We start from the raw sequence: 25,665 nt of genomic DNA, 5'->3' as shown, positions 1-25,665 counted from the left end.
CCTTCTTCTGCAATGGTTTTCAGTGTGACTTCCCAGGGAACGTGCCTTTTCCCTTACAGTCACTGACATACCCTTGACTGAGCATTGAGAAACTGTCCTCCAGAGCATTTAGCACTGCTGGCTTACAGCATACATAATGGCATCACCTGTTGTCACACCAACAAAAAACTTGAGCCTAACAGTTTAGCTAAACTATGACTTTAAAAGTGTCTCCATGTCTTGATGTTTTGTGGCCTTCCCTTCCTTTCTAGATAGCTGATGTCAAAACTGGAGGAATAGCAAATACAGGAATTAGAATTAAACTAAAAAAATTAGTTGCAAATCTCAGAACCAGATAAACTGCCTCAAAACCCCCCTAGCATTTTAATACAAAATTATGAAAATTAGGTATACTCTTAAGCTACCTTCAGCAGAAGACCTTCTCCATATTTCTGTCCTAGGCATTTCGAACAGAACTGAACTGAAGGAAACTTATGATAGAGTTAAGCCATGCTTGGGTAACAGGAGATATAATAAATAGCAGACATGGTAGCAGAAGCAATAATGTTTTTATACTGCTGTCTGGAAAAGCTTATTAGCATTTTTTCCATTTTGCAATTTTCCCCATAGCAGCATTAAAGAATGACACACACTCTACCTGTAGGGTTTATGAGAAAGGCACCACATGCTTTCTACATGAGAAGATATTCACAGCCTTTGCACCATCAGATCAGCAGTTTCCTAACTCCATATAGCTTGTTTACCCAGCAAATACGTGTTCTGGACAGGGTACTTGCCAAATGCTGGTCACTGGGCTGTTAGTGCCCATTGTTTCCTGCCAAACAAAACTGAAGCATGTGCTTTTTTAATGAAATTGCACAGAAAGACATGTTGGAGCTTTCGATTAAAAAAAAAAGAAGAGAGAGAGACTCTATATGAAATCACAGCTCTTTATTCAAGCAGTATCATAATCAACTTGATAATGTTTCGGTTTTTCTATTACTACCAGCTGTGGATGCAGAGTAAGCCCAAACTTCATGCAATGTGGTCTTATTTTGTCTAACATTTTATATGTAAATTGTGTCCAAAAGGCTTTACAGAAGTAAATACACAGCTACAGGGAAAAATAGCAGAGTCTGAGAGAAGTAAAAAAGACCATCAAAGAACTGGAGACTGAAGAGGCAAATAGATGCAGGTATTCTTGGAGGCAGGCACTACAGAGAACCACAGTCAGAAGGACAACAGCTAGGGAAGACCCCCTGCATACAAGTGAGGGGAAAGGTTTATGTAAGCTTAGCAGGAACCCTAAACCTATGGTCTGACCTTGTATCATACCAAACACTTCTTGAAAGGTATTTTGCTGGGAATGAGGGCTGCCCTGAAGCTCTCAGCAGATCAAACTGGCTGGACATACTTGAGAACAAGGTTTCAGATGAAGCACAGCAAAATTAAAAGGAAACAACTTTTCAAATAATCCATCTAACATAAACTAATAGAGGCAGATGAACTATACGTGCATTTTTGCAGCAAAAAATGAAATTAATTATGCAGCTGTGAACCCAGAATTGCATTTTGAGTCTACTACTAACTGTGAGTTCTGTTCTTTGCTGTATGCTTAAACTAATTAGATGATATAATAACAGAACAAAACAGTCTAAATTTACTATGACTGTCGTTAGAAATGCATGACAAACTGCTAGTAAGTAGGTATTTCAAAAACAGCAGAGCAACACTAAATTAGATTTATTCAGCTATTGTGCAGTGTTACATATCATTTAAGCATAAAAAAGAAAATTCTTTAGCTAATCATTATGATTTACATAGATATTGGTACATTAGGCAAAATATTGATTATAATTAACTGTTGCACATTTATATAGAAGTTGTTCCTGTCTCCCTTTTAATATGGAATAAATTAGAGAAATCTACCGTAGACATTTAAATACATCTGTCTTTGAAATCTCAAAAGAAGAAAGGAAAATTCTTAATGTAGAAGAAGGGATCGATTTACGTTATTTATACATGGTAAAGAAATCTACTTTCACTGCAAAGCAAATGTTCTAGAAAAAGTCTTCCCATATCTAGTCCAGACAATGACATATGCATTGCAGTAATAACACAGATGCTACAGGGCTTTGGCTTTACATAAATTTAGATTTCTGGATCTTAAAATGAATACCTTCTGAGTAATCATAATGTAATTATTTAAACCAGATTACTTGATTAGAATGGCGTGTTAATATAAGAACCTTGTCATTTAGATTTTGCTCTTAACTATCTTCTCTTTTTCCCTAAGTAATCACCATTACAGCAATGACAACGATAAAGGCCCATATGTTTCTTTGTCTTACCGCGCTGCCAGTTGAGGGAGCGTGGTGCAAGTTAATGTAAAATGAGCTTCACAGCACACTGTGCCAGATAAAAATGCCTATGCAGAATTATGTGAGAGCAGCCACGGCCCCAGAAAGCAGGGCACCCAGTGCCTGGGAGGCTGCCAGCTGAGATGGGGGTACGGTTCATTGGGCATCGCAGAATTGGTGGGGAGCAGGAGTGGGGACACACAACACAGGCTTTGCCACATGATTGCTTCATCATAACCACAGATACCTACATTTGTTAAGATGAAGAGGCTAATGCTGTCTGATGGGGTATTAATGTGCAATGTGCAGGAAGCACGCACTGCAGATGTCCCAGCCAGCACAAAACCCAGTTTTTCAAAGCTGGCAGCTCTACAAATGGAGGTCACTTGTGTCTTTAACCCGCCTCTTGTCTGGAGGCACATCTGCCACTGGTGTAACTGTGCCAATGCAATTCTCTCAGGTAAGCGTGGTCCACGCCAGCACTGAATGACTCGTATAGCTGTACCGCAAGCTGTCGGCACCAAGACTTTGCACCAGGACAGCCGTCCCAGTGGCTGAACTTCAGGTGCAGATGAGTTCCCAGAGTATGAAAAATCAGTACACATCACTGGCCTGCAGCTGTGGCTCCTGTAGTGCTCCACACTAATTTCTCATGATCACAGAAAAGAGCACAGATTGAGAGCAAGGTTTATGAGAAGATCTGGTGTCACATAATAGGAAGCTCTTTGCAATAGTCTTTGCTGTCCAGGAAGGTAAAGGATGTTTTCATGGCTGTATTTTAGCACTTCTGCCACTACTCAAACAAACAGGTATCTTTTTGCTTTTACTGTCTACCCACAGACAACAGTGGACCCTGTCATATAGCAGCACAAGCTACTCTCCCGGGCTTGTTTACTTGTTCCCACTTAATCTAAACACTTTTTGCAGGACAGGAGAATACCTACCTCCACCCTCTTGCTGTGCTCCTTGCAATGTGAGAAAACAGAACAAGCTGGTTGGCTTTCCCTTCCAAAGGCTAATCTTCATGTATCACTCCTTGATGCTGGATGCTACTTATGTTGTATGCTGTAATTTTTCCTTTAGCGAAATTTAATATCTACTGTTTAGCAGAAAAATCCTGTGCAGGGCTGGCAGTTGTCAATCTGAGTGTATACACATGATATGCTGACCTGTATGCTTAAACAGCAACTCAGTATGTCCCCTGCTAATATGTACAAAGAAACCTTGAAAGCAAAAATACCTCCCTGGCACTCCCCTCATGCTTGTATTTTTCTCATGAGGAATGATTAAAAATCATGCCCATGGCAGACAGAGAGAAAATAAAGAAGACAGCAGAGAAAGAACTGCTACAATGCTAGACAGACTAAATTGCTTCTGGCATTTCAAACACTTTATTAGGGTCAATGTGCACATGGGAGAATCACAATTTGTGAAAAGTGTATGGGCATACCCATTTTCAAACTAACCACTAGTTTTCATGAACTTCATTCATGTAGAGAGAAGCTCAGTTTAAAATAACTTGGCCTTGGTTTCTTCAGAGGTGTTGAGCATTATTGTTTCACATTGACCTGAATCTGTGCTATGGATGCCCTACCCTTTTGAAAACCAGTCCCATGCTGGCCACACAACATCTCTATTTGCATCCGAATATGCGTTCCTTAATGTGCAGCACATAATCAGATTGGTTTTTTCGGTGTTCAAAGAAAGGTAAAGAACGTCATTGGAGTTCAAAGTAGTCATGGGTCTGATTCACATCTCAGTTGTTGATCTGGGAGAGACTTTCTCTTCCAAAGAGAAGCTTGGCCTCATTAATGCTGACATTAATCCTTGACAGCAGAAAGGAAGAACTGGTTCCTTAATTTAAAGCAGATCTATTGACTGCATTCATAAACAAGAAGGAAGAGCTGGGATTTCTTCATGACCTTTATCCTCCCTCTTCATTTTAAAAAAGCGAAATAAAACAATTCTGTTGACCTCAGCTGTGCAAAGTTTGTGGGTTGGGGTACTGCACTGTAACCACCCAGCCCATCTCCCTGCCACAAAATCCATTATAGATTGCTCATGGTCTTGATGGATTGACCTTGATTTTCTCTTTCTAAGTGAAACCTTATATGCTGCCTGGAAAAGAGTCCAACAGCTTATTTAACTGTGCAAGGAATAGCTTTGGGGTGGAGGCTGCACTCCTTGCCAACACCAATTGGCTTGTGGAAAGCTTTTTGGCTTAGGAAGCACTGAATGCTTCAACACCCATTGCAGCTTTTCCTCTTCTATCTTAAAAGATGTTTAATCTACACTTGGGCAGGTACTTTAAATGGGGTGGGAGATCTTACTAGGGAATGGAAGAAGGCCTCCTTATGAAAACAACCTGAAAGCATCTTTCTAAGAGTCTTTTCTGAAGGTTGCAGATGATAAACCTCTATTTTTGGCATGAGAAAGGGAAGACAAGTCCAGCATTAGCAGAATTTGCTATTTCACATCACAGCTGACCTCCCTCCACAATATATACTCAAAGCATATTTGTTGTTTCTGGAAGAATTATATCTGATAGGAGAAAAGAGCTGTCTCTTGAAAATTCAGGGTAGCTATTCATCAGAACAGATGTCAAAAGCTTTAATCATGACCACTCAGCCAAAGCCTTCTTTCTGACAAAAAACATTCTCTTTAACGATGCAGATAAAGATGACAGACTTGACTGATAGTTGTTGTTCAGTTTCATGCTGTTAGTATTTACCTTCATGGACAAAATCACCCTGCATTCTCAGCACTTCGTAGTTTTTGTGTAATGAAAATTACAGAGATTTGAATTTAAATGGGCTTTTTTCAACATCTCTTCATCTGAAAGGGAATAAAATCATAGGGATATTCTGGAGTGATCTGGTGAAAAGCAAAAGTGATTTGGTGAAGGCTGGCCCTTCAATCCTTTACTACAGTATGAACAGAAAACCTAGCTCAAGGTAGCATCACCTTATTGCGTTTTGTTCCTCTATTGCTGCTTAAACTTAAAGAGAAGGGGTCCAGTATGCTACAAGTCAGATCTGTAGTAAAGCAAGTTAGAAGAGAGGGTCATAAAGTGGGCCAGATATTCTCATAAAAGCGCTTTAATTTCCAGGGCACGTCTTTGGCTGCCCAAGCCTTGTGATTTTTCTGTAGACACCACTGATGTGTATAGACATTAGCAGTGCTTTTATTGTCTTCTTTCTTTGAGCATAAAACATTTATTTAAGGCAACAGGAGGCAGAACTTAAGAGTATTTTTCTCATAGAAATACAGGACTAGAAAAAGATGTCCAGGGTCACTGGGTCTTGCCTTGCTCTGCAGTAAATGTTCCATAAAGAGCTTCATGAAGTGAACAAGTTTCACCTTTAAATTTGTTAGGTATTTTGTCTGCACTGTTCTTGTTCCAGAGCCTCCTTTCCATGATGGCAAAAAATATTCTTCTCATTTGCCACTTAAATGTATTCTTACAGCAAGATAGGGAGTAGGTAGGCAGCTGAAGAGGTAGGGGAGGGTCTGTTGAACCTTGCTAGTGAGGTGGGCTAAGGTTTTCCTTTCTCCTGAAGAGCACAGGAGGAAAACAGCAAAAAACTCCTGACCTACATACAAAGCCTTCCACAGCACACAGAAATTGATGTCTCCCATCACTTTACCCACATCCAAAGTTCCCTCTCAAGCTATGACTAGCCCTCCCAGCCGCCCAACTCAGCCAGTGCCCCCTAGAGAGACACTGGCCTATTATCTGACCAAAAGCTTTCCCTAATGCTTTTTTTAGCCCTCCCTCCCACAGCCCCACAAGAAGTGGCCAGCCCTCCTTCACCTTCCCAGCCTCCCCCTGACGCACCACAGCACCCCAGCACCTCCCCTGAGGTCTCCTGGTGCCCATCCTTTCCTGCCCTTCTCTGGCATCTACTCTGCCATTACTGCAAAACTGAATCACTGCCTGAAGGACCCTCTTTCCAGCAAAATAATATTTTGTCTGTGTGAATGAGAATTTTCAAGGCAAGACTAGGTCTTGTGCCAAAATTGTCAATACTCTTTAAATAATCCTGTTTCTTCTCCAGCATTTATGTCGCTCTTTCATTTCCTCCTCTCCTCTCCTTTCTGCCACCTCCACATAGAGAGCAATAATGTCCACTTGCTAACTTCAGTTCACTAGAAGAAACCAAGCTGGTTTTATTTCTCTCAGTGAAGATCCTCTTTATTCCCTCCATCATGCAAACAACCCTTCCCTATATCTGCTCCTCTGCAATTAACTCTTCCTTGAGCACTCACAGCCAGAGCAGAACACAACACTCCAGGGGAGCACTTGTTGATGAGATTATATCCAATGGAAACATCTTGCCTTGTTCATCATGGGAACATATTTATGTATTTCAAGGATGTAACACAGTTGTTGCTCATACTGGTCCCATGATTGCTACTAATTACATCCAGCTCTTAATAACTCAGCTTTTTCTTTCTGGTCAGGTCTTTCTTAGTGATGAATGCCTACATTACTGCGGAAGATGCTTGTCTATTATTTCCTAACTACAGGGTCCTGTGCTTTGTATTGTTGCCCTTTTTTTTTTTCATTTCTATTACTTCACTTTTGAAGGCTATCCTCTTCTTCCTGTTTGACATATAAAGGTCTCTTTGAAGTCAGTGCCTTCCAGCCTGCCTTTTCATAGCCTCGAGCTGCTCCAGCAGTCACCCCGTTGGGATCCTGCAGACCACAGGCCTCCACATTTTGTACATGGAGGCTACTGCAGACTTGGAGGTGAGAGAAATGAGCAAATCTCCCTCTAGCACTTTCTTTCTTAGCACTTTCACATTTCTAATTTAATTTCTATCATCTGTTCTCTTCTCTGTTAAGCAAGAAAGGTGATTGCATTGACACAGGCCATCTGTGTACTTTTAAGGTGTAAGAATAAAAAATGGTCTTCTGCTGTCATAGAAAACAGTCCAAGGGAGTTGCGCTTTAAGTATCAGAGTCAAATTTGTCTTTGGACAAGAATGCACTTGGAGTTTCCGTTACTTCACAGAAGTTCCCTTCAGTTTGGTCTTAATACCGTGCAACTACATTTTTAAAAAGGCTTTGGGATAATGGGTCTATTTATCTTAATCCTAGTAATAAACATAATAAAAATGTTTTTTCAGCTTACAAATATCTCCCCTCTGAAATTACTGAAAGTCCCTTGCTGACATCAGCTCTGTGGAATTCCTGATGCTAGTTAGTTAGATTTACATCATTCACTATTTAAAGTAGAGGAATTTAGCTAGAATTACACCAAAGTAATGCCCAAAAAACTTGTAGGATAATTATTTGCAAGCTCAGTACCATATATTTAATTCCAAGAACTATCATTTGCTCAATCTGTATTGATTTGCATTCTGCTTTATCTCTTTATACTTACTTGAAGACTTTAGTTTTGTAAAGATCAACAAATAAAAAATACAATGGTTGTTAGGAATGTTTTACTTAAATGATCTGGAGAGTTTATTCTGAGAGTGGTAAAGATGGTTGGGCAAGAGGACTGTAGACCTAGAATGACATCTAAAGTGGCATAGAGATGAGAAGTGTTCAAAAGATGGAATGAACATCACCAGATATGAAATGGAAACCAAGAACCAAATGGGCTATAAAGAATACGAGACAGATAGCAGTGGAAGAAACTGGAGAGAGCACAGCAACTTCTGTACATCTCCTTCAGACACATCACTTCAGTGCTACAAAAGCCCAAGAACTCTCACCCCCTGCAGCAGACGTCTAGGCCAGTAGTAATGAAATGCCAGCACCACTGGCACTGAGAGAGATTTGGGTGGGCACCAGTAGTCATGTCTACAGCACTTCTTATTATAGAAGGATTTACTTCATAACACACCCGTACAAAGCTTCCCTACATGCAAACTTTTTGAAGAGAAGGAATGAAGACTCTGGTGGAAAGCATAACCCAGAGGCTAATTCTGTGGGGGAGTTAGTGCCAAGCCTCACTTGCATCCCACTTCAGAAGCAAGCTGACTGACTCTCTTGATACAACTGATACTATTATTTAAATTCTGGAAAAGTAAATTGATTAATGCAGTTAAAAGTGCCTAAAAAAAAAGGTTAAAAATTGTGAAGTGTTACATATGTACACCATGACCCTTAAGTTCTTTGTCTTCATAGTGGTGAAGCATAGAGGTAAAAATGTAAAACCAAGACCCAGCAGATGTTTTCAGAAATGATGGATACTCAAGGACACAGTGATTGAATGAAAGAGCAAAGCATAATTAAAAAGAAAAGATTTTGTAGAATGTTTATTGTTAAACACCATTTTGAAAGGCATCAGAAAAAATTGGTTTTCAAAGTGGAAGAAAGAATTCTTATTACTTTAGCAGCATGCTTAGGAAATAACATGTTTGGCTCAAGTAATGCGATATTATGGTATTTTGAGAAGAAGGATGAGTTTGTTTTTTTAATTAACTTGTAATTCTCTCCAAAGCTCCTAATCCACTTTAATGGGATGCACATCAACAAGGACTAAACCCAATTTTACTATTTAATAAATTATTAGGTGGCATGTTCTATTGTTCAACATGGAAAGCTCCTATCTGACAAGGACTGCATAAAAGAATCTATATTGTCTTATGCTATGTCATTCTTGAAGATTTAGGTTTTAAAGTATTGAATGCATCAAAATATGCAGCAGGACACAGCTAAAAAAGAATGAGCCCACTCAGATATAATATTACAAATCTACTGAAAGATAATTTGGGCAAAGAGAAATAGTTTTCAGTTTGTTTAGATGAAAGGGTTCTGAGACAATATTGACAAATACAGTTAAATATCTGTATCATATTGTATTAAAAGAGTAACTAAGCTCAACGAACAATAAAATCAAACATGTTTGTGAACTTAATGCTTGAAATTGATCTAGTTACATCAAAACCCACATATTTCCTACCAAATGTTGAACCAAATCTGAGATACTTGTGGACTCTTACCTGTATGAAAAAATAACTGGGCATTCATGTGGTATTTCACTGCCACACATGAAATAGTTCAGACAAAAACAAAACATGTAAGACCAAAAATTATAATACAATAACAAAAAAGTGAAAATTGTAACAAAAATATAAAGGGAATTGTTTTGCAAGCACTGAAAATCACTAGTTCAAGATAATTCTGGAAAAGGGAGTTCATAGTATTTGGTGATATTGATGAATAAAAGTATGGGACAACTTAGTCATATGCAAGTGTTTATTCAGACTTTGGAAGAGGTAACATTATGGCTAGGCTCCACTGGCCAGACTTATCCATAACTGTGTTATCAACACTAGCCCACGGACTTCATGTGTTTTGCTAATTTTAATCTTGATCTCAGAACACTAAAATATCTATTTCAAGACCATGAAAAAAATGTGCAAAGTATGCTCGAGCTTCAAGAGAAACTATTTTCAAGGATGACATTTGAAAAATTAAAATATTTCATATTACCAAAGCTACTTTGGTAAGAATAGAGCATTTTCACAACAGTGCTGACAGTAATTATGGAACATGGAGGTATTAAGTAATTTTTCAAATTTCACTATTTCATGAGAAGTTTAACCATTTTTTTTAATTAAAAAAAAGAAAAAAACCACCACTAGAAAAAACATTAGAATGATTCAGTTCATCATGAATCCTGATAAAGCTAAATTTCAAGTATTATAAATGCAGAATTATGTCCATTTGGCTATAAAAAATGTACAGATGGAGAAGATTAATTGTTAGCTGAATTCAATTTGTAAAAATTATATAGGATTGATATAGGAGAACAATTAAAAACTCTTCAGTGTGAAACACCACATGTCAACAACAAAAATTAGATCCTAAGAGCCTAGAAATTCATGTACATTAAATTTTTACCACTGACAATGTGAAATTTTTTGAATCAAAGTATTTCTCCAAAAAGTTGTTCTCATTTAAGAATTACATAAAATGCAATACAAGAAAATGTCTTACAGAATAAATGAGGGTGACACATGTAACTCTCAAAGCAGCCACATACAGGTACAGGATTATGCAAGTTCACAGATCTGCAACAGCAGACATCGCATTAAGTCCTGATATTACCAGCAAGTCACAGGAGCACCTCTACTCATACGAAAGTTGATTTTTTTAATAAGTTGGTCTTCAGACCCCGCAAAAGTTGCCACCACAGGATAAGGCTTTCCATACACTAAATAGAGAGTCAAGACATATTCTAAGATGGATTATAGGCAGTTAAGTGAGACGTTTCATTTTACCATTGATTTTGTAAGAATCCTAGGCACCACCCTGCATAACTTGGCCTTTCCAAACACGAGAAAGAAGAGAGCAGGAGTCAGTCATACAAAAGGCCATGTATACCGGCAGACGCCTGTGTAGGTGCCTCGTTCAGGCCTTCTTCATGGCTGCCAGCTTCCACTCATTCCAACACCCTCACCTGGGGACAGACGCTGATAGGAGGAGAGAGGAGAGCAATGAAGGGAGTGAGTGAAGAAGACAGCAAATCAAGAGGTTGTGGGGCTTTGTTTGAACAAGCAGACAAAGAAATTAGACCACTACTGAAGAACGAGAAGAACTGACATGTAAGCCCCCCCCAACCTTGAATTCACAGATCCTACATTTAAGATCAGGCCAGAGAAAAGTCCATGGTGGAGACAATCTCTACCCCTCCCGAGTCATGGGGTCATCCTATAAGGTGCGGAAGTCTTAACCAACATGAAGGCACTTCTCTGCGGGAGAAGACCCCTTTGGTTCCTGTCTCACCCCTCTCTCAAAGCAAGTGGGAACTCTACATGGGCAAGGTATAGGCAAGAACTGTAATCCGGGCCCCTACCACCCTATTCTCTGAAACCAAGGTGCCTAAAATTGTGACCTAAATTATGACTGAAAGACAGAACATTTCAGAATTCAGAGTGCATGGTCAACCTTAATTCAATTCATTTTGCATCTAGTCTGTAAATTGAATGAAAGAGTTTTAAAGAAAATAATAGGCAAGTACCCCATTTTTTTACTAAATACAAGTGCTTGCTTTTCCAGCTTAAACCTTTCTCCATTTTTTATACCTATCTTATTCCTAAGAAGATACAAACTAATTCTGATCTATGAAAGACCTCTACGAAGCCTCAAGGAAAACTTGAATCTTCAGTATAGGTACAATCAGACCAGGCAGGAATTCAGCACACAAATAGTGCTGGAGAAAGAACTTCTCCATGAAAAGGTTACTCTCTCATTCTAGACTTCCTCTGAAATAGAACTGAAGTAACAGAGCGGACTAGGTGACCTTCACAATATAACATATATGCAAAAACCCAGTCCTTCCGATACATATGAAGCTAACTCATTACTACTGAAGAATAGCACTATGTGTTATCACACTAATTTTCAGTGGTTTTAAAACACATGATTTCTTCAAACCAGATACTATATCCTACAAAGCAAAACTTACTTAGCAACCTTAAAAGCAATTTAATTTTTCAATAAGCTTCACAGATATCATTTTAATTGTGACTTAATGAGCTTAAAGTAAGCACAGTGTGGATATAATCAACCTTCCTCAGAGTCCCTTAGAGCCACTGTACAGAGAAGATTTAATCTCAGCAGCATTGGTAAGCAATATAAACTCTGTCCTATTGAGTGGCAAAAATGTACATAGTGATTCACAGTGGTTTATAATTACAGAGATTAGCATCTCATAGTGATGGATACCACACAGTGTGTTTCTCTTTAAAAGAGGATCTTCCTACCCATGAAAAGGACCAGAAAAACTGAGTGAAGCCTACAGTTGTTGAGCACTTAGTGGGAAACCCCATACCTCCAGAAGGGTCAATCGCTCCCACAACAGCAAGTGTTTCCAAGCAGACCCATCTATTGGCTTTCACTCCATGGAGCTCTCTGTAAGGTCCCAGGAAATCATGGCAGAAGACAACTTTCCTTTTTTCATTTGTAGATAATGAAGTCAGTTACATGGAACTGCTTAGCATTACATTTTAATCTATGGTTCCCTGGGTTTTATTGTATGACTTTCTTTTGATGATGTGAATTTGCAGATTCCTGTATTTTCTGGAAAGGTACTCTCAAAATTTAAACAAATTCCCAAATGAGTTAAGAATGAGCTATTCCTGTTGTACCTGGCCATGAAACACTCTACAGTCCCACTTTGGATTTTAAAACAACTCTTCCATTCAGTTGCCAAACAAAGAGGGTAAAGTAGATGGCAGACTTTATGAGGCAAATACAAAAATAGCAAGATGGAGAAGTGTTCACACTGGGATCACAGGGGAAGTTTATGTCTCCAATCCAAGAACCAGGTCAGAAGGCTCTAGTCTATCATCACTGCCAAAACTCCCCAGTTGGATGGATGGGACCCCAAGTTCTCTTGGTACCCTGTGTTTTGGTGCATGCTCAGAGTAGCACGGCCCAAGAGCTCAGCATCTTCCTAAAAACCACTTCAGGCCAGACATTAGGCCGCTCATGCTGTCATTTCTGCTTTAGTTTAAACCCCAGTAAACAGAGTTGCAAATCAGCAAAGTTGCAGATGTGGAACTTTCTCAGGCATGTCAGAGCCTGAAAGTGAGATAAGTCTTGCCTCAGCTTCCAAACAAGACCCTCAGAATAGGCAAAGTTTTTCATGTAGATGTGAAAACAGTAAAGCATCTGGCTTGATCCAAAGCTAGAGAAGGTCCATCAGAGAGCCCCATAAAGCCAGTGGAAAGCCACTTGCCAATTTCAGTGAGATTTGGATTAGACTTTTATTGCATTACTTATAGCTCTGGAATCCACAGGTGTAAAGAAGCCCTGCACACAAATTCTTAAAAAAGGAAATAGAAAGGGAACACCCTGTGATTTCTCATTCCAATTACAAATTTTGAAGCTAAGGCAAATAGTTAAAATAAATATGTGTTTTCACAGCTGCTCATAATAGCTTAAAGTATATAAAGCTTGAGTTATAAGTTATTTTTCTACTTTAGAACTGCATCATAACTTCCGCCCCTGTATGCATTTGCTCAGAGAGCCTGCTAAAATAATTTGCCAAGAATGGGAGTGCATTGCCATCTGCTAACAGTCGAATGAGACTGGAGCAAGCTTTACCCACTTTTAAAAAAAATCTTGTCCTCATATTGCCATCAATTTCTCCCCATCCTCTGTCTTGACGTGACCTATTTTCAGTTTCTGAAAGAATCCTGAGGTCATGAATAACAGGAAATGAATAACTTAGGCAAGAATCACTGAAGTCAGAGAGGAAGAACACTAAGTGGGCAACGAAGTCTGCCTCCTTATAACTACATGACTGTATTCACATTTTTTATTTACAGTTTCAGTACATTTTACAGCCTGCCAATTGTCAGTGTTGCAGGTCTGTGTTCCTCCTGCTTCCTTTCAGAAGTGATTCTGTAACCTAACAGTTCTCATTCCCACAAGGCATTTCTTCATATCATGTGAGCATTTAAGATGACCCTTGTTATATGTATCTATCTCAGTTGTTGCTTACTTCAGAGAAGTGTTGACTATTCTGTATTATATGGCTGACTCTCAGAGAAAGGAAAGCTGTAGCCCTTCCCTCTTTGCCAAAGTTAATAAGACACTGTGGCTCTGCAGTTATTTCTCCAGCATTTCTAAACAAGGTCCCAGTGTGGAGCTACACTAGTAATGGGACCTTTCTTTTTCATAGTGGGAACCTACTCATCCGTCATGAACAGCATCCCAACTGTTCTCAGTACTTCTGATTTAACGGTTCTTCTTGTTAGTGAGAAAATCTAATGGGACTTCTGCTGCATAAAGAGAAGACTCCAGCAAGCTACACAGCCCAAGGTCACAATCAGATTCCTTCAGGGAAGGAGATATTCTTGTACTTGTCAGCTAAATAAAGGAAACAAGAAAGGTCTCAATTGTGTTTTGGTGAAGAAGAGTCAGAGAAGAAAGTGGGAACAAAGCCAGACTCCTATATATACTCCAGTATATGGCTGAGATAATGTACCTCCAAAACACACATGCAAAGTAGCAAAGATGCATCTCCTTGGGGCGGAGATTAAATACATCACCTTCTGCATCTTTCACAGGCATGCAGTTCTGAAGAATTTAATCAAAGGCTATATATCTTATAAGCAGATACTACATTAGTACAATTATGTATGACAATTATTGTTCCTACAAATTGATATTATGATATTACATTTTAATAAAGCCATATGACAGGTATCCTCTGCTTATCTCTCACTTACACCCACTTTCTTTCTGTAGTGTGGAGGCAGAAAATTTTCCCAAATTAGTTTAAAAAATTGGAGGAGGGAGAGGATTTCTTTTTATTTCCTTCACTGTAGTTCAAACATCAGAGCTCACTGTCACTCATCTGAAATGATCTGGGAAACAAGTCTGCTCAAAAGCAATCTGTTTTACTCTTTGCAAAAGAGGTATGATTTTGCTTGTTTTGCCTCACTAATTGTAAATTTTGCAAGTGATAGAGTCTGAGAAGTTTCATAAATTTTCTTTCTGAATTTTGTTTATATCCACACAGCATATATTATATTCTCACATTTTCTTCATTTAAATTGTTTCATCCATGATCCAGAATAGATGGAATAGTGCCAAAGGTCTGAAAGGTGAGACAGGGAACAAAAAGGTTCCTCAAATCTTTCCAGTTTGGTATTTTGAATTTAACATACTCTGTTCAACTGCTGGGCTTGCAGTAAAATCTTATAAGCATAGAATGGGTGCCTCAGCCTTTCAAACTAGATTAGCCAGTTCAGTATCATGCTCATGGATGGGCCATACAAAGGGAAAGCCTGAAATGCTGGTATTGCCTGAAGAATAGGAAGACATTTCGCTACATACATTATGTGATGTATCGGGATATGTTCATGTTGTTTTCAGTAATATTATTCTTTCCAATATTCCTCTAGCTGAAAGCAAGAATTACAAGCCTAAAATTTCAAATGGCCCTAATAATTTTGTAATTCATATTTTGGAAGTCATCTGGATGACCTTAGTGAAAAACAAGACACTCAAAAGCTAAAGAGCAGTTTTTTCACAAAATTGTGTGTCTAGAACAACGGAAATGATTGGACTCTGATTGGTACAAGTGAGTATTCGGATCATAGCTTCTTTGCCAAAGGGTGCATGGTCCCCTCACTTGGCTTCAGGGGCGGGAGGGGCAAGTAAGTATTTGGGTACAAAGTCTTAGAGACACGAGTCTTGTACTGTAGCCTTGAACATATGTCAGACATTTGTTACGCTCTGAATGGGGATCAAAAAGGGCATTAGGATGAAATTTTATGTATTATTATTTCTTTATTAGAGACTGAGGTAGGACCACATCCTGGGGTTGCTAGACCAACATATGTGGGATTCTTGGATCTAGAGGTCACAAAAATACTTTGGCAAATTCAAGGTTTGTAACTCTCCTTTGCCTTTGAAAAGATCACTGATTAACTCTACTGATTTCAGTGTTGTTCTTCACTTGACCTGTTGTAAATGAGAAAAGAATCAAATCCAGACATTTCCACAAAAAACAGTTCTTGTGATGATAGCTGCAATATTTTGTCAGAGTTCAGGTAAGTAGAGAGAAGCAGCCAAATAACTGGAACTGAAACATGGTAAGGAATAAAAACATTATAAATTTTCAAACACAGTAAGAGCAAGAAATATATCAGACACCCTGCAGAGACAATAGATCATGAAGCTAAACCAGAAAGTCTCAGAAACAAATGAAGCCATAGCAGAAAAACTAAGTGTATTTTGTAACTGCATTTGCTGTGGGGAAAAAAAAGAAGACAATATGCTGGTACCCATCAGAACAATTTTTTATGGTAAGCACATAGAAGATCTGTCTCAACTCAAGGTGTCAATAGAAGTAGTTGTGGAGTGAAAAAAAGAAAGAGTGGTAACAACTGGACAGGACAAGATGGTAGGAACTCATGATTTCTAAAGGTATTCTCAAGGATAAAAAAGCCAAACCACTAAATCCCTTAAAACTGCCTCACGAACAGAAAAGTGGCAACAGTTTTTACAAAGACATTCAAAAGAGATTTGAGGAACTATAAGAAAATAACCTCAACATCTGCACTGGCGAAATTGGTAGCAACTATTCTAAAGAATAGAATTAGCAGGTACAAAGTTGGGAGGATCAACACAGCCTTCACACAGGTCAAGCGTCATTAATCTGCTGGAATTCTCTGATTATACTTTTAAAAAACATGTGGACAAAGAAGATGCATTTGATATAATCTACTTTCATTTCCAACACGCATCTGGCAGGGCTTACTGTGAGACGCTCTTAAAGAAGCAAACTAAAATGGACAAGAGGAAAGGGCCTTACATGGCTACATGACTAGAAAACAAAGGGTAAGAATATTTACTCAGCTTTTATGTTGTGGGAGGTCACTATGAAGCTCTGCCTGGGGCCACACTGTTCACTGTATCTATAAAGAGATAGATAATATGCATAAGGATTGTCAGCGTTTGTTAACAATACCAAGCTGTGCAAGGTAATAGAGATGCCAGCCAACTGCAGAAATGCAGAAGGATCTTATCACTAAGTGGCTGAGAGAAAAAATGACAGATCAAGTTTGGTACAGGTAAATATAAAATGATTCAGAGGACGAAAATCATAATTGTCTGTTTATGATGCTGGGCTCTGAGCTGGCAATTGCCACTCAGGAATGAGGCCATGAGGTAATTCCATGAAATAACTTGATAACATTGTAAGAAATAAAAAACATTCTTTTGAAAGTACCGGAAGACAAAAAAGTATCACAGGTCACTGTACAGGCAACTACATCTTCAATACTGCAGCAAATTCTTACTTCTCTATACCAAAGTGGTAGGAAAAAGCATCACTAAATGCTGCTCATTTCTTACATTCTTACCTAAGCATCTGCTGTTGACCCCTCTTAGGATTAGCAGGGCTTCATGGGCCTACTATGATCTAATGAATATTACTTTTATTCTTTCATATCTTACAGTTTCTATGTTTAAGAAAATTCATTCTTCCTACTATTGCAACATTATACTTTAAATCCAGTAAGCAGTGTGACAGGAATGCTTCCGGTCCTAGTGACTGGTGAGATAATGATTTCAGTCTTATCGCAAATCCACAAAGCTCTGTAGCAGAGCTTTTTTGGTATATACAAGCTTGAACAAACGAAATAGTAGAATTTAGAAAGGAAGATGCATGATACTATTTGTTTTTATGCCAGTTCACATTTGCTCCTGAGAATACAGTTTCTCACTGGGGTTTCTTCTACTGTCTAATTCCTAAGAGACATTTTTCTATGGTTAATACAGCTCATGTCATTTCCAGAGGTTGTGTCACTGTAATTTCCAATCCCTGTGTGTGGTACAGACATCTGTGAGAATTACAAACACCCACCCTAAAATTGCAATCTTAAGTTAGGCAAAATTCCCTTTTGAATAAATGGGAATGGCCCTCCTTGACAAGAAGCCAGAGGCCTGTAGATGCAAGTGGAGGAAGAACTCGCATTGCTTTAGGAAAAAAATGAAGTAAGAGCAAGTGTTTTTCAGCGCAATATGTACCAGAGCTGCAATTTGATCATTATATCCACTCAGTCCCCTGGAACACAGTATCTTCTATTATTTCACAAATAATCAGGTGGCCTCATTCTGAGCAGTGTGATTTCTCCTAAATACAGTTACAACGTTTCATAATGAACTGTATCATTTTCTCTCGTTTCTCTCTAATGCAAAGCAGTATCTTAATTTGACACTTTGGGATGCCACAAGTAAAATTTAAGCAAAAGATGTAAGAATAGGGGGTGATAGATACATCCCCCCCCTTTACCACCGAATAAGCGTACAAAAATCTGATTCATATACATGCATTGTACAGGCCAGGACCCTAACTAGACAAGAAGATGCTCCCAATACCGTATCTCCATGTTTCAGAGAAGCGTAAGGACAGAGAGGACCCCCAGAGGTGCTGCAGAGGCCAGTGCTTCCAGGTGAAGTTAACAGCAATTGACTTTCTCCAGGGAGAAGGGAGCCTGCTGATAGTTTTAAGAGAGACGTCCAGCTTGTACTTCCCTAAACACTTCAGGGAAGTCTTCACGGAAGACATGTTGGAGAATCGGTGGGTGCTACATACTTATTCGAGGACATCTGTGAGAAATGCTGTGGCCTGAAAGTTGCACTGGAGGGGGGACTGGTTTATGTCCTGACAGTCATGCTAAGGAGAATTTAAATAGTTTAATAGTTTACTAGTTTAATGACAGAAGGAAAGTGCGGGTACCAGCGGTTTGTATATAAAAAATTTAAATGGCCAGCTGGTTTTCTTGATTTCATGATCTTCTCTTTCAGCTTTTAGACACATCTGTCAGTCCCCTTGCAAAGGCCGCCTCATGGAGGGAAGGCTGCCATCCTCCACCTCAGACCCTTCAGGATCCTCTGATAGACTTCATAAAGCACAGATATGACCAAAAAGCTGCTTGCCGAAATCTGGACAGGGGAGTGTCTACCCTGGCAACTCAGCCAACTGAGACAGAAAAAGGAAGGCCAGCACCCTATAAATTCAAAACTTCAGCATGAAACAGCACCCCCAAATCTTCCACAAGGAGTCTGGGCCTCTTCCTGGCTGCCACCATTGCCCAAGCACTGCCTGCAAGATGCGAGTCCCAAAGCCCTCTCAGGACTGCACCTATAGGTAGCTGGCTTTGGAGGTACAAAGTCTCTGGTTTGGAGGGACTTGGTATTTTTTTTCTGAAGACTAGGTGTCCCAAAAAACCTTATTAGTTCCCCTCCCCTCAAGAACACCATCGCAGGAGTAATATGAGTTTCCATCTCTTTAAGGTGTTGATCTGAAGAACACCCAGGCCGGGCTTTTTCTCTCCCTTCAACACAGAAACCCAAATGTGAATGTAAATGGACCCAGGACAGGGCATTTAAGGTTTAGTATTGTTACCAGTGACGAGAGGAGGTATACAGTATAACTATATACAGTAGAAGCTGAAAGACCAAACCACTTCACTAAATACACACAGTACTGGCAAAGGCTATCCAAACGTCCTGGGACCACTCTGGACCCTGATGTGGCTAGTCGCTAGGCCCATTTGGGCCACGTGGCAACTCCACCTCAGATATCCCACTATGGTATCAGAGCAAGGGGATGTGCCATACCTACGCACTGGGTGAGGGGTGTATACACAGGCTGAAGGGTAAGCCTGGGTGTTTTGGATCTGGTGTTCAAAGTAAACAGCTCCTGATGTTCCCAAGTACACTCCCAGAGCAAGGCACTGTGGATCCTCAGGGAATGGGACCATGGGAGAACACAACCGACATGGGTAGTAGAAAACAGGCCTCCTGATCATCATTTTACTCTTTTGACTTTTTGACAGTTTTATTTCAAAAAAATACAGGTTTTCCACAATCTTACTTCTTTCTCTTATAGGTAATCAAAACATGAAACTGAAGTAATAGGTGCTACCTGGAGAAATTCAGAGTAGATTCCACACATCTGAAATCCCTTGTGCAGTTATTTGTTCTTTACTTTGGAACATTTTCCTCATTGCAGACTGCATTTCAGTTTTTAGAGGATTGATAGGTAATATATATTTTTAATACATGTCCATGGCAACATTTATTTCATTAAAACATACTGTATATGCCACACTGGCAACAAATTGACAGTATCTAAACTAATTCCAAAAGTAATAATTACATCTTTCCACATTGTCAACAAAGAGATCCCTATCAACATCCCCAGCCTCAGATAATTACTCAATGCACTCCTGAACTTATTTTCAGTCTAAAACTAACCTCTTCCAGGAAACATCTGAGTGATTGTAAAGCCTTGTAGCACTAAAGAGTAACCAAAATAAGTCTGTAGTGAAGTAAGAAATTAAGTGACTATGAGATCAGAGAACTCTCTACCAAGGATCTCAGATCCACATTTCAAAATCAGCATCAAATGTCTTTTAACAAAAGCAGTGTGGCTGAGTTCAGCTTTCTCATGTAGTTGGAATAAATGGTCTCTTCAGTGCTTTACAGATTAATATTTACTTTCTTGGGCTATTTCTATGATACCAGTGGGATTTACAATGCCTCTAGCAATGGCCTCATTCTCATCTAAATGAAGGATAATTGTGCATGATGATCGCAGAATGTGTTTCCTTCATTTAATTGCCTTATTTTTTGGACCCTTCTCGAACCTTGCATGGCCCAATGTTGCCCTCCAGGTTAACTCAGCCAAGGAAGGATTCTGTTGTACACAGTATATACAGTACTAATATGCCGCTAATTCTTCTAAGTCCTGCCTAAATATATGCTGTCTCCCACATTCCTGTAGGAGCATGTTTTACCTTTTTACTGGTAAGCATGCCAGCACTGTTGCCAGCAGCAGAGTGGCTTCCTTGCCAGGTGAACACAGAGTCAATATTCTGCTTCTTGTTGGGAAGATTCAGTACAAATTAGCAGATCGTTGGCAGAACACTTCAATGAAAATTAATTAATTCACATCCTGTTCTAAGTGGACTTTGTTGCCAGTGACTTCTAAAAGTGGATTGAACTCTAGAAAACACTCTGTAAGGCATAACCCTTCATTCTCACAGGAAACTGGATACCCTAATAAGTATATCCTATCTGTGTTAGACTTCAGCACCTGTGGCCTCTCAGACATCAGGCCAGGTAGAAAGGTGTCTAGCAGCATCTTGAAAAGCATATTAATCTTTACTTGGATATTAATGAGGTTGTAGAGGTCAGATGTATAGTTCCAGCCCATGACTCCAAGATAAATGTATGTGAAGCAGTTCAGTCATCAGGAAGAAATGATTAAAGATACTAATTCTATCTGCCTCACACCCATCGTACCAGCGCCATTCCCTACGCTTTATTAATGAGTGCACCATTGGAAAATCCATTATCAATGTTCTTATTATGCAAAGGTCACAGACTGCATTAGCATTTGCAATACAGCTGTTTTTTCTAGAGGTTCTGCAAGTCAGTCACTTGCCAGACAAGCTACCATATAAGAACCCATCGTCTTTCTCACATTCACTCCTGCCTGGGCGCAGAGCAGAATCTATCAGAAGTCAAGAATTTCATGAGCATCAAGAAGTCAGTATTATCCATATTGCTCACATCTTTTCCATGACACCCATTTTCTACAAAACGTTTGCCTACAGAGATCTGAAAAGCAGCACAGTTGAAAGTATCTAGCTGCCAGCATGTCTCAACAAGTTTCTATATCTTTGTTTTCAGGATGTGATTTTGTGCCTGCCACTGAGTTCTCAAATAAATGTCAGTGCTGTTCCCAAAGCAGCAGAAACTCAGCTCAGAAGACAAATGGGGAAGGAAAACACAACAGCTTTTTTTTAATTGCCAATCTTTACAGAACTCTGAGGTCAACAGGATGATGACATTCAGATCTTGATAATGAACATGACATTTTCATAGTTATATTATCTTCTCTAAATGTCAGTACTCCAGTCACAATACATCAGTGCACTCGGAGGGGATCCAGTCTTCCATTCCCTCACATCAGTTTTATACCAGTTTGACTTCACTTACGTTAACAGAATCATAAAATAAAATTTAAATTAAAAAAAAAAAAATAAAAAAGGAATACAGCAGAGGGATGGACCCAATAATGATTTCTGAATTTCTGTGGGGAACATTTCCTTAAGTAGGGTATCTTGGACATTGTAACAGTTGTAAAGATGATTATATTTTAGGAAGAAATCAACTCAGCCATTCTCCAATATTTCAGACAGTACAGTGTCTGGGGCTTTTCTCAGATGTAAACCAAAACTGACATTTTCCCTGGTGTTTGGTACCTCTGTAAATGACCCTGAAAATTTGAACTAGACTTGCAGAAGGACATTTACAAACTGGTAAGCAGAAAATAAAGAGCAAACTGAAAAGAAAGAATCAACCCCCAAAATATTGATGCATACCCTTCAGCACAATCAATCCAGAAACTTTAGCCTTTTTGCTCAGAATACTTGGTTGAAGATATCAGACAGATATGGTCATATGGACAGTTAGAGGAGCTATACTGCTAAAACCATCTGTCACATCACTTTTTGGTACACATGCAAAACCTCTTAGTGAAGCTAACACAATCTCTGGCTCCTTATCTCTGTTTGTCTTTGGCACATCACATTATTAGAGTCAGAACCTGTAGTACAAGAAGAAGGAATAATAAGGGAGCACATATATTTTAGATCTCTGCTTGATTCCCCCCATACTCTCATAATGATATTTTTCCTCTAAGTACCTTTTCAAAGGTATAATTAAATAAATACTTACATAAATATATACATATACACATACATAGCTTTGACAAACATGCATCTGCAAACTTGAGTGAAAAAACAAATTTGTGTAATTTGGCAGATGAGAAACTTTACTTTAGAAAGCAGAGAGAATGACAAGGGTGTGACAGGGTAACCAACTGAATATGAGGTGAGAGTGATTTAATTTTAGCTGAGAGCAAAAATGCAACCTTACAGTGCATTAACAGACACTATACAGTAGAAGTGATGAAGTAGTAATCATTTGGTACATAGCATTTTGTCCGGTCCTCACGTCACACAGGCAAAGGTTTGGAAAGCTATTCAAACAACAGTGGCACATCCAGATACAGCTTTGTTATTGAAGAATTAAAAGCACAGTCTACGCAGTTTCTCTAATGGAAGGCGAACACAGAGCTTGATCAGTCTCTAGGTATCTACACAGCAGAGAAATTTCTGAAAGTAAATGGATCTTTAAGCTAGCAGATGGATCATTAAGCTAGCAGAGGAAAGATATTATGAAATTCAATATGTAGATATGGAAACTGGAGACTTTGACCTAAAAATAGGTGGAAACAGTTAACAAGGAATTTAACAACTTTCTTATAAATGTGATGAGTTTCTTTAATTTACAGTCTTTAAAGCAAAACTAGATGCAGGTCTAAAGGCTATTAACACTCATGGCAATTAACAGCTAGCACAAAAGACAGTGAAGAATAGTAAGAGTGATTTTTTCATAAATAACTAGCTTCTTTAATTCAGCACATGTTTAAATCATGGCGACCATAACTGGTAACAAAAGTTATAAGACATAAAAACTATGGCAAGAAATTTCAAAATCATAGTATTATGGTTAAATATGTTGACCTAGAACACATCTGGGGCAGTTTGATTTCCAGTTGACTCCTCTCCCAGAGCCAGTGGCTTTTCACATTTAAAGAAAATCACACATTGTAAGTGTGTTTCCCACATGTAACTGCTCAAACATGTTTTCTCTGTTGATGTTAACCACTAGCAATAGAATATTAGTAGTCACATTATGTACAGAGAACAAGTAAGAAGAAAACATCCATTTTTCAGACAAGGCAATGGAACAAATAATAATAATAATAAATTCCAACGAAGTTAATCCTGGTCTGATACAAAACCTCACCTATCCAATGGCTGGACACAGCTCAGCAGGATGCACAGATATCAGAGTTCAGGTACACTGAGATCTCACCACTAGAAAAGCAAGAACTGTGGGCAGTAACTTCTCCTTGCTTCCTTAAATAAAGCACATTTCTCATGTACAGTGAGCCTGGGCCGTTCAAATTAGTTCTGCTTGGAACAAATGGTAGTTCTGATAGATGATGCCTTATATTAGCACGATATCAAGATGTAAGCATTACCTGTTCTTTATCTTGTATAATATCATAATCTTTGACTTTAAAATTCTTTTCTTTAAAAAGATTAAGTTACTGATATCTGTAATTCAATATACAGTGAAGAGCACAGAAATAAAAATGCAAAGAACTGATAAATACAATATTTATAAAAATTCTTTAATAAATAATTTCCTAAGGTATCAGCCATTTAGATCTTAATGGTATTATTTTGAAGTGTTTGGCAAGTATGTATCCTCATACAGTTCTAGCACCCTCTTCAGAAACACCTCCTTCATCTCTTGTTAGTAGAAAGAAGAGACAGGAACATACAATGCCTTCCAACCACAGTTTTTTAAACATTTTAAATGATGAAGAGAATAGCTCTGCATAAAGATTATCTTTTTTCCTCATGCATTTTCTATTTCCCACACTGTTCATCTCTCTCATAATTTTAAGATATCTGTTCCCCAGCACCCTGGGAGGAACAATCTCTCATACCAAATAGCAAAACTGCAGATCCAGTTCAGTGTTTGACCACTGCACAGCTAACAGCGAGCTCTTGCTAACATGATTACATATCATTGCTTAGCTTTGCACAGGTGTGTATGCATTCAGTAAAACTCACTTGTTAGATTGCCTTCATTGTGGATACTGACACTCAACCAGCTCATTACCAAATTTATCATTTTGATAAAAGATTTTGTTCTAAATTCTCAAGTGTAGGGGGAATGCTTTCAGAATGTTACATATTAAGATTCCAAGAGTAGTGAGACCACAGATAGTAGCCCACTGAGAAAGCTACTATAAGATATCTAACTATGCACACAAATCCAATGCTCTTCACAAATCTGCTGGGGACAGCTACAGTTGAACTGCTGGAGGCAAATCTCCTGCTGGCTTACAGAGAGGCAATTTTACATCAGTAGGACAAGAATCTATTCCCAGTGGATTGTCTTCGCTATAGCCTTGATCTGACAATATTTTTTATATTTTTGTGCATTGCACACTTTTCTAAAGGGCAATTGTTAGTTCCTGAGTGGCTGGTAGCCTCTGGCAGACCCAGTGTTTCAAGAACTTTTTCACCTTCAGACAGTAAAAAGTATGCTACTCCATTAGGAATTGATTTCTTTATACTTCTACAGTTACCACTTAATGTTGCCTGCCTGACATTACAAGGATTTATACTGAATCTTCTGTTTGTTTACTTTTCTTCCTGAACCTTCTCTCTCTCAGCCCTGTGTTCAGTTTTTACCATGAATAAAACAGTTTCACGTGAGTTATGTAAGATGACAAAAGATATCATAGAGAATAAAATATAGGAAATCTTTTAGTAAAACAAGAAAAATTAATCCAAAACTTTTGGGCAATAACAGTGGTTTTCTCCTTATGCAGTCCACCCTTGCATGCTTGATATTGTCACAGTAAAGGTAATTTTCTTCTTCCTGTTTTTTAAATGAAAAATCCATGTTGAAGTTTAGATTAGATTAGATTTTATTTTCCTAGCTGCTTAATTTTTTATGTATATTTATAAGTGAGAGAATGCATATATAAAACTCTATCTCCTTGTACATTGGTTCCCTCTCCTGCAATGAGCTGAGTGCTGTAAGCCCTCCGCCGTAGCGTACAGCAACATAACAGTGTTTAAACCAACTCCCAGAGGAAAGGCTGTCAAAAGGGCAATTGTTCAAAAGCTTCTGACATTTGTTTCTCCACAGAAGTTCAGTGGAATGCCTTCT

The sequence above is a fragment of the Haliaeetus albicilla genome, chromosome 20, assembly GCF_947461875.1.
Source record: "Haliaeetus albicilla chromosome 20, bHalAlb1.1, whole genome shotgun sequence".
Classification (NCBI taxonomy): Eukaryota; Metazoa; Chordata; class Aves; order Accipitriformes; family Accipitridae; genus Haliaeetus; species Haliaeetus albicilla.
This window is presented reverse-complemented; position numbering follows the sequence as displayed.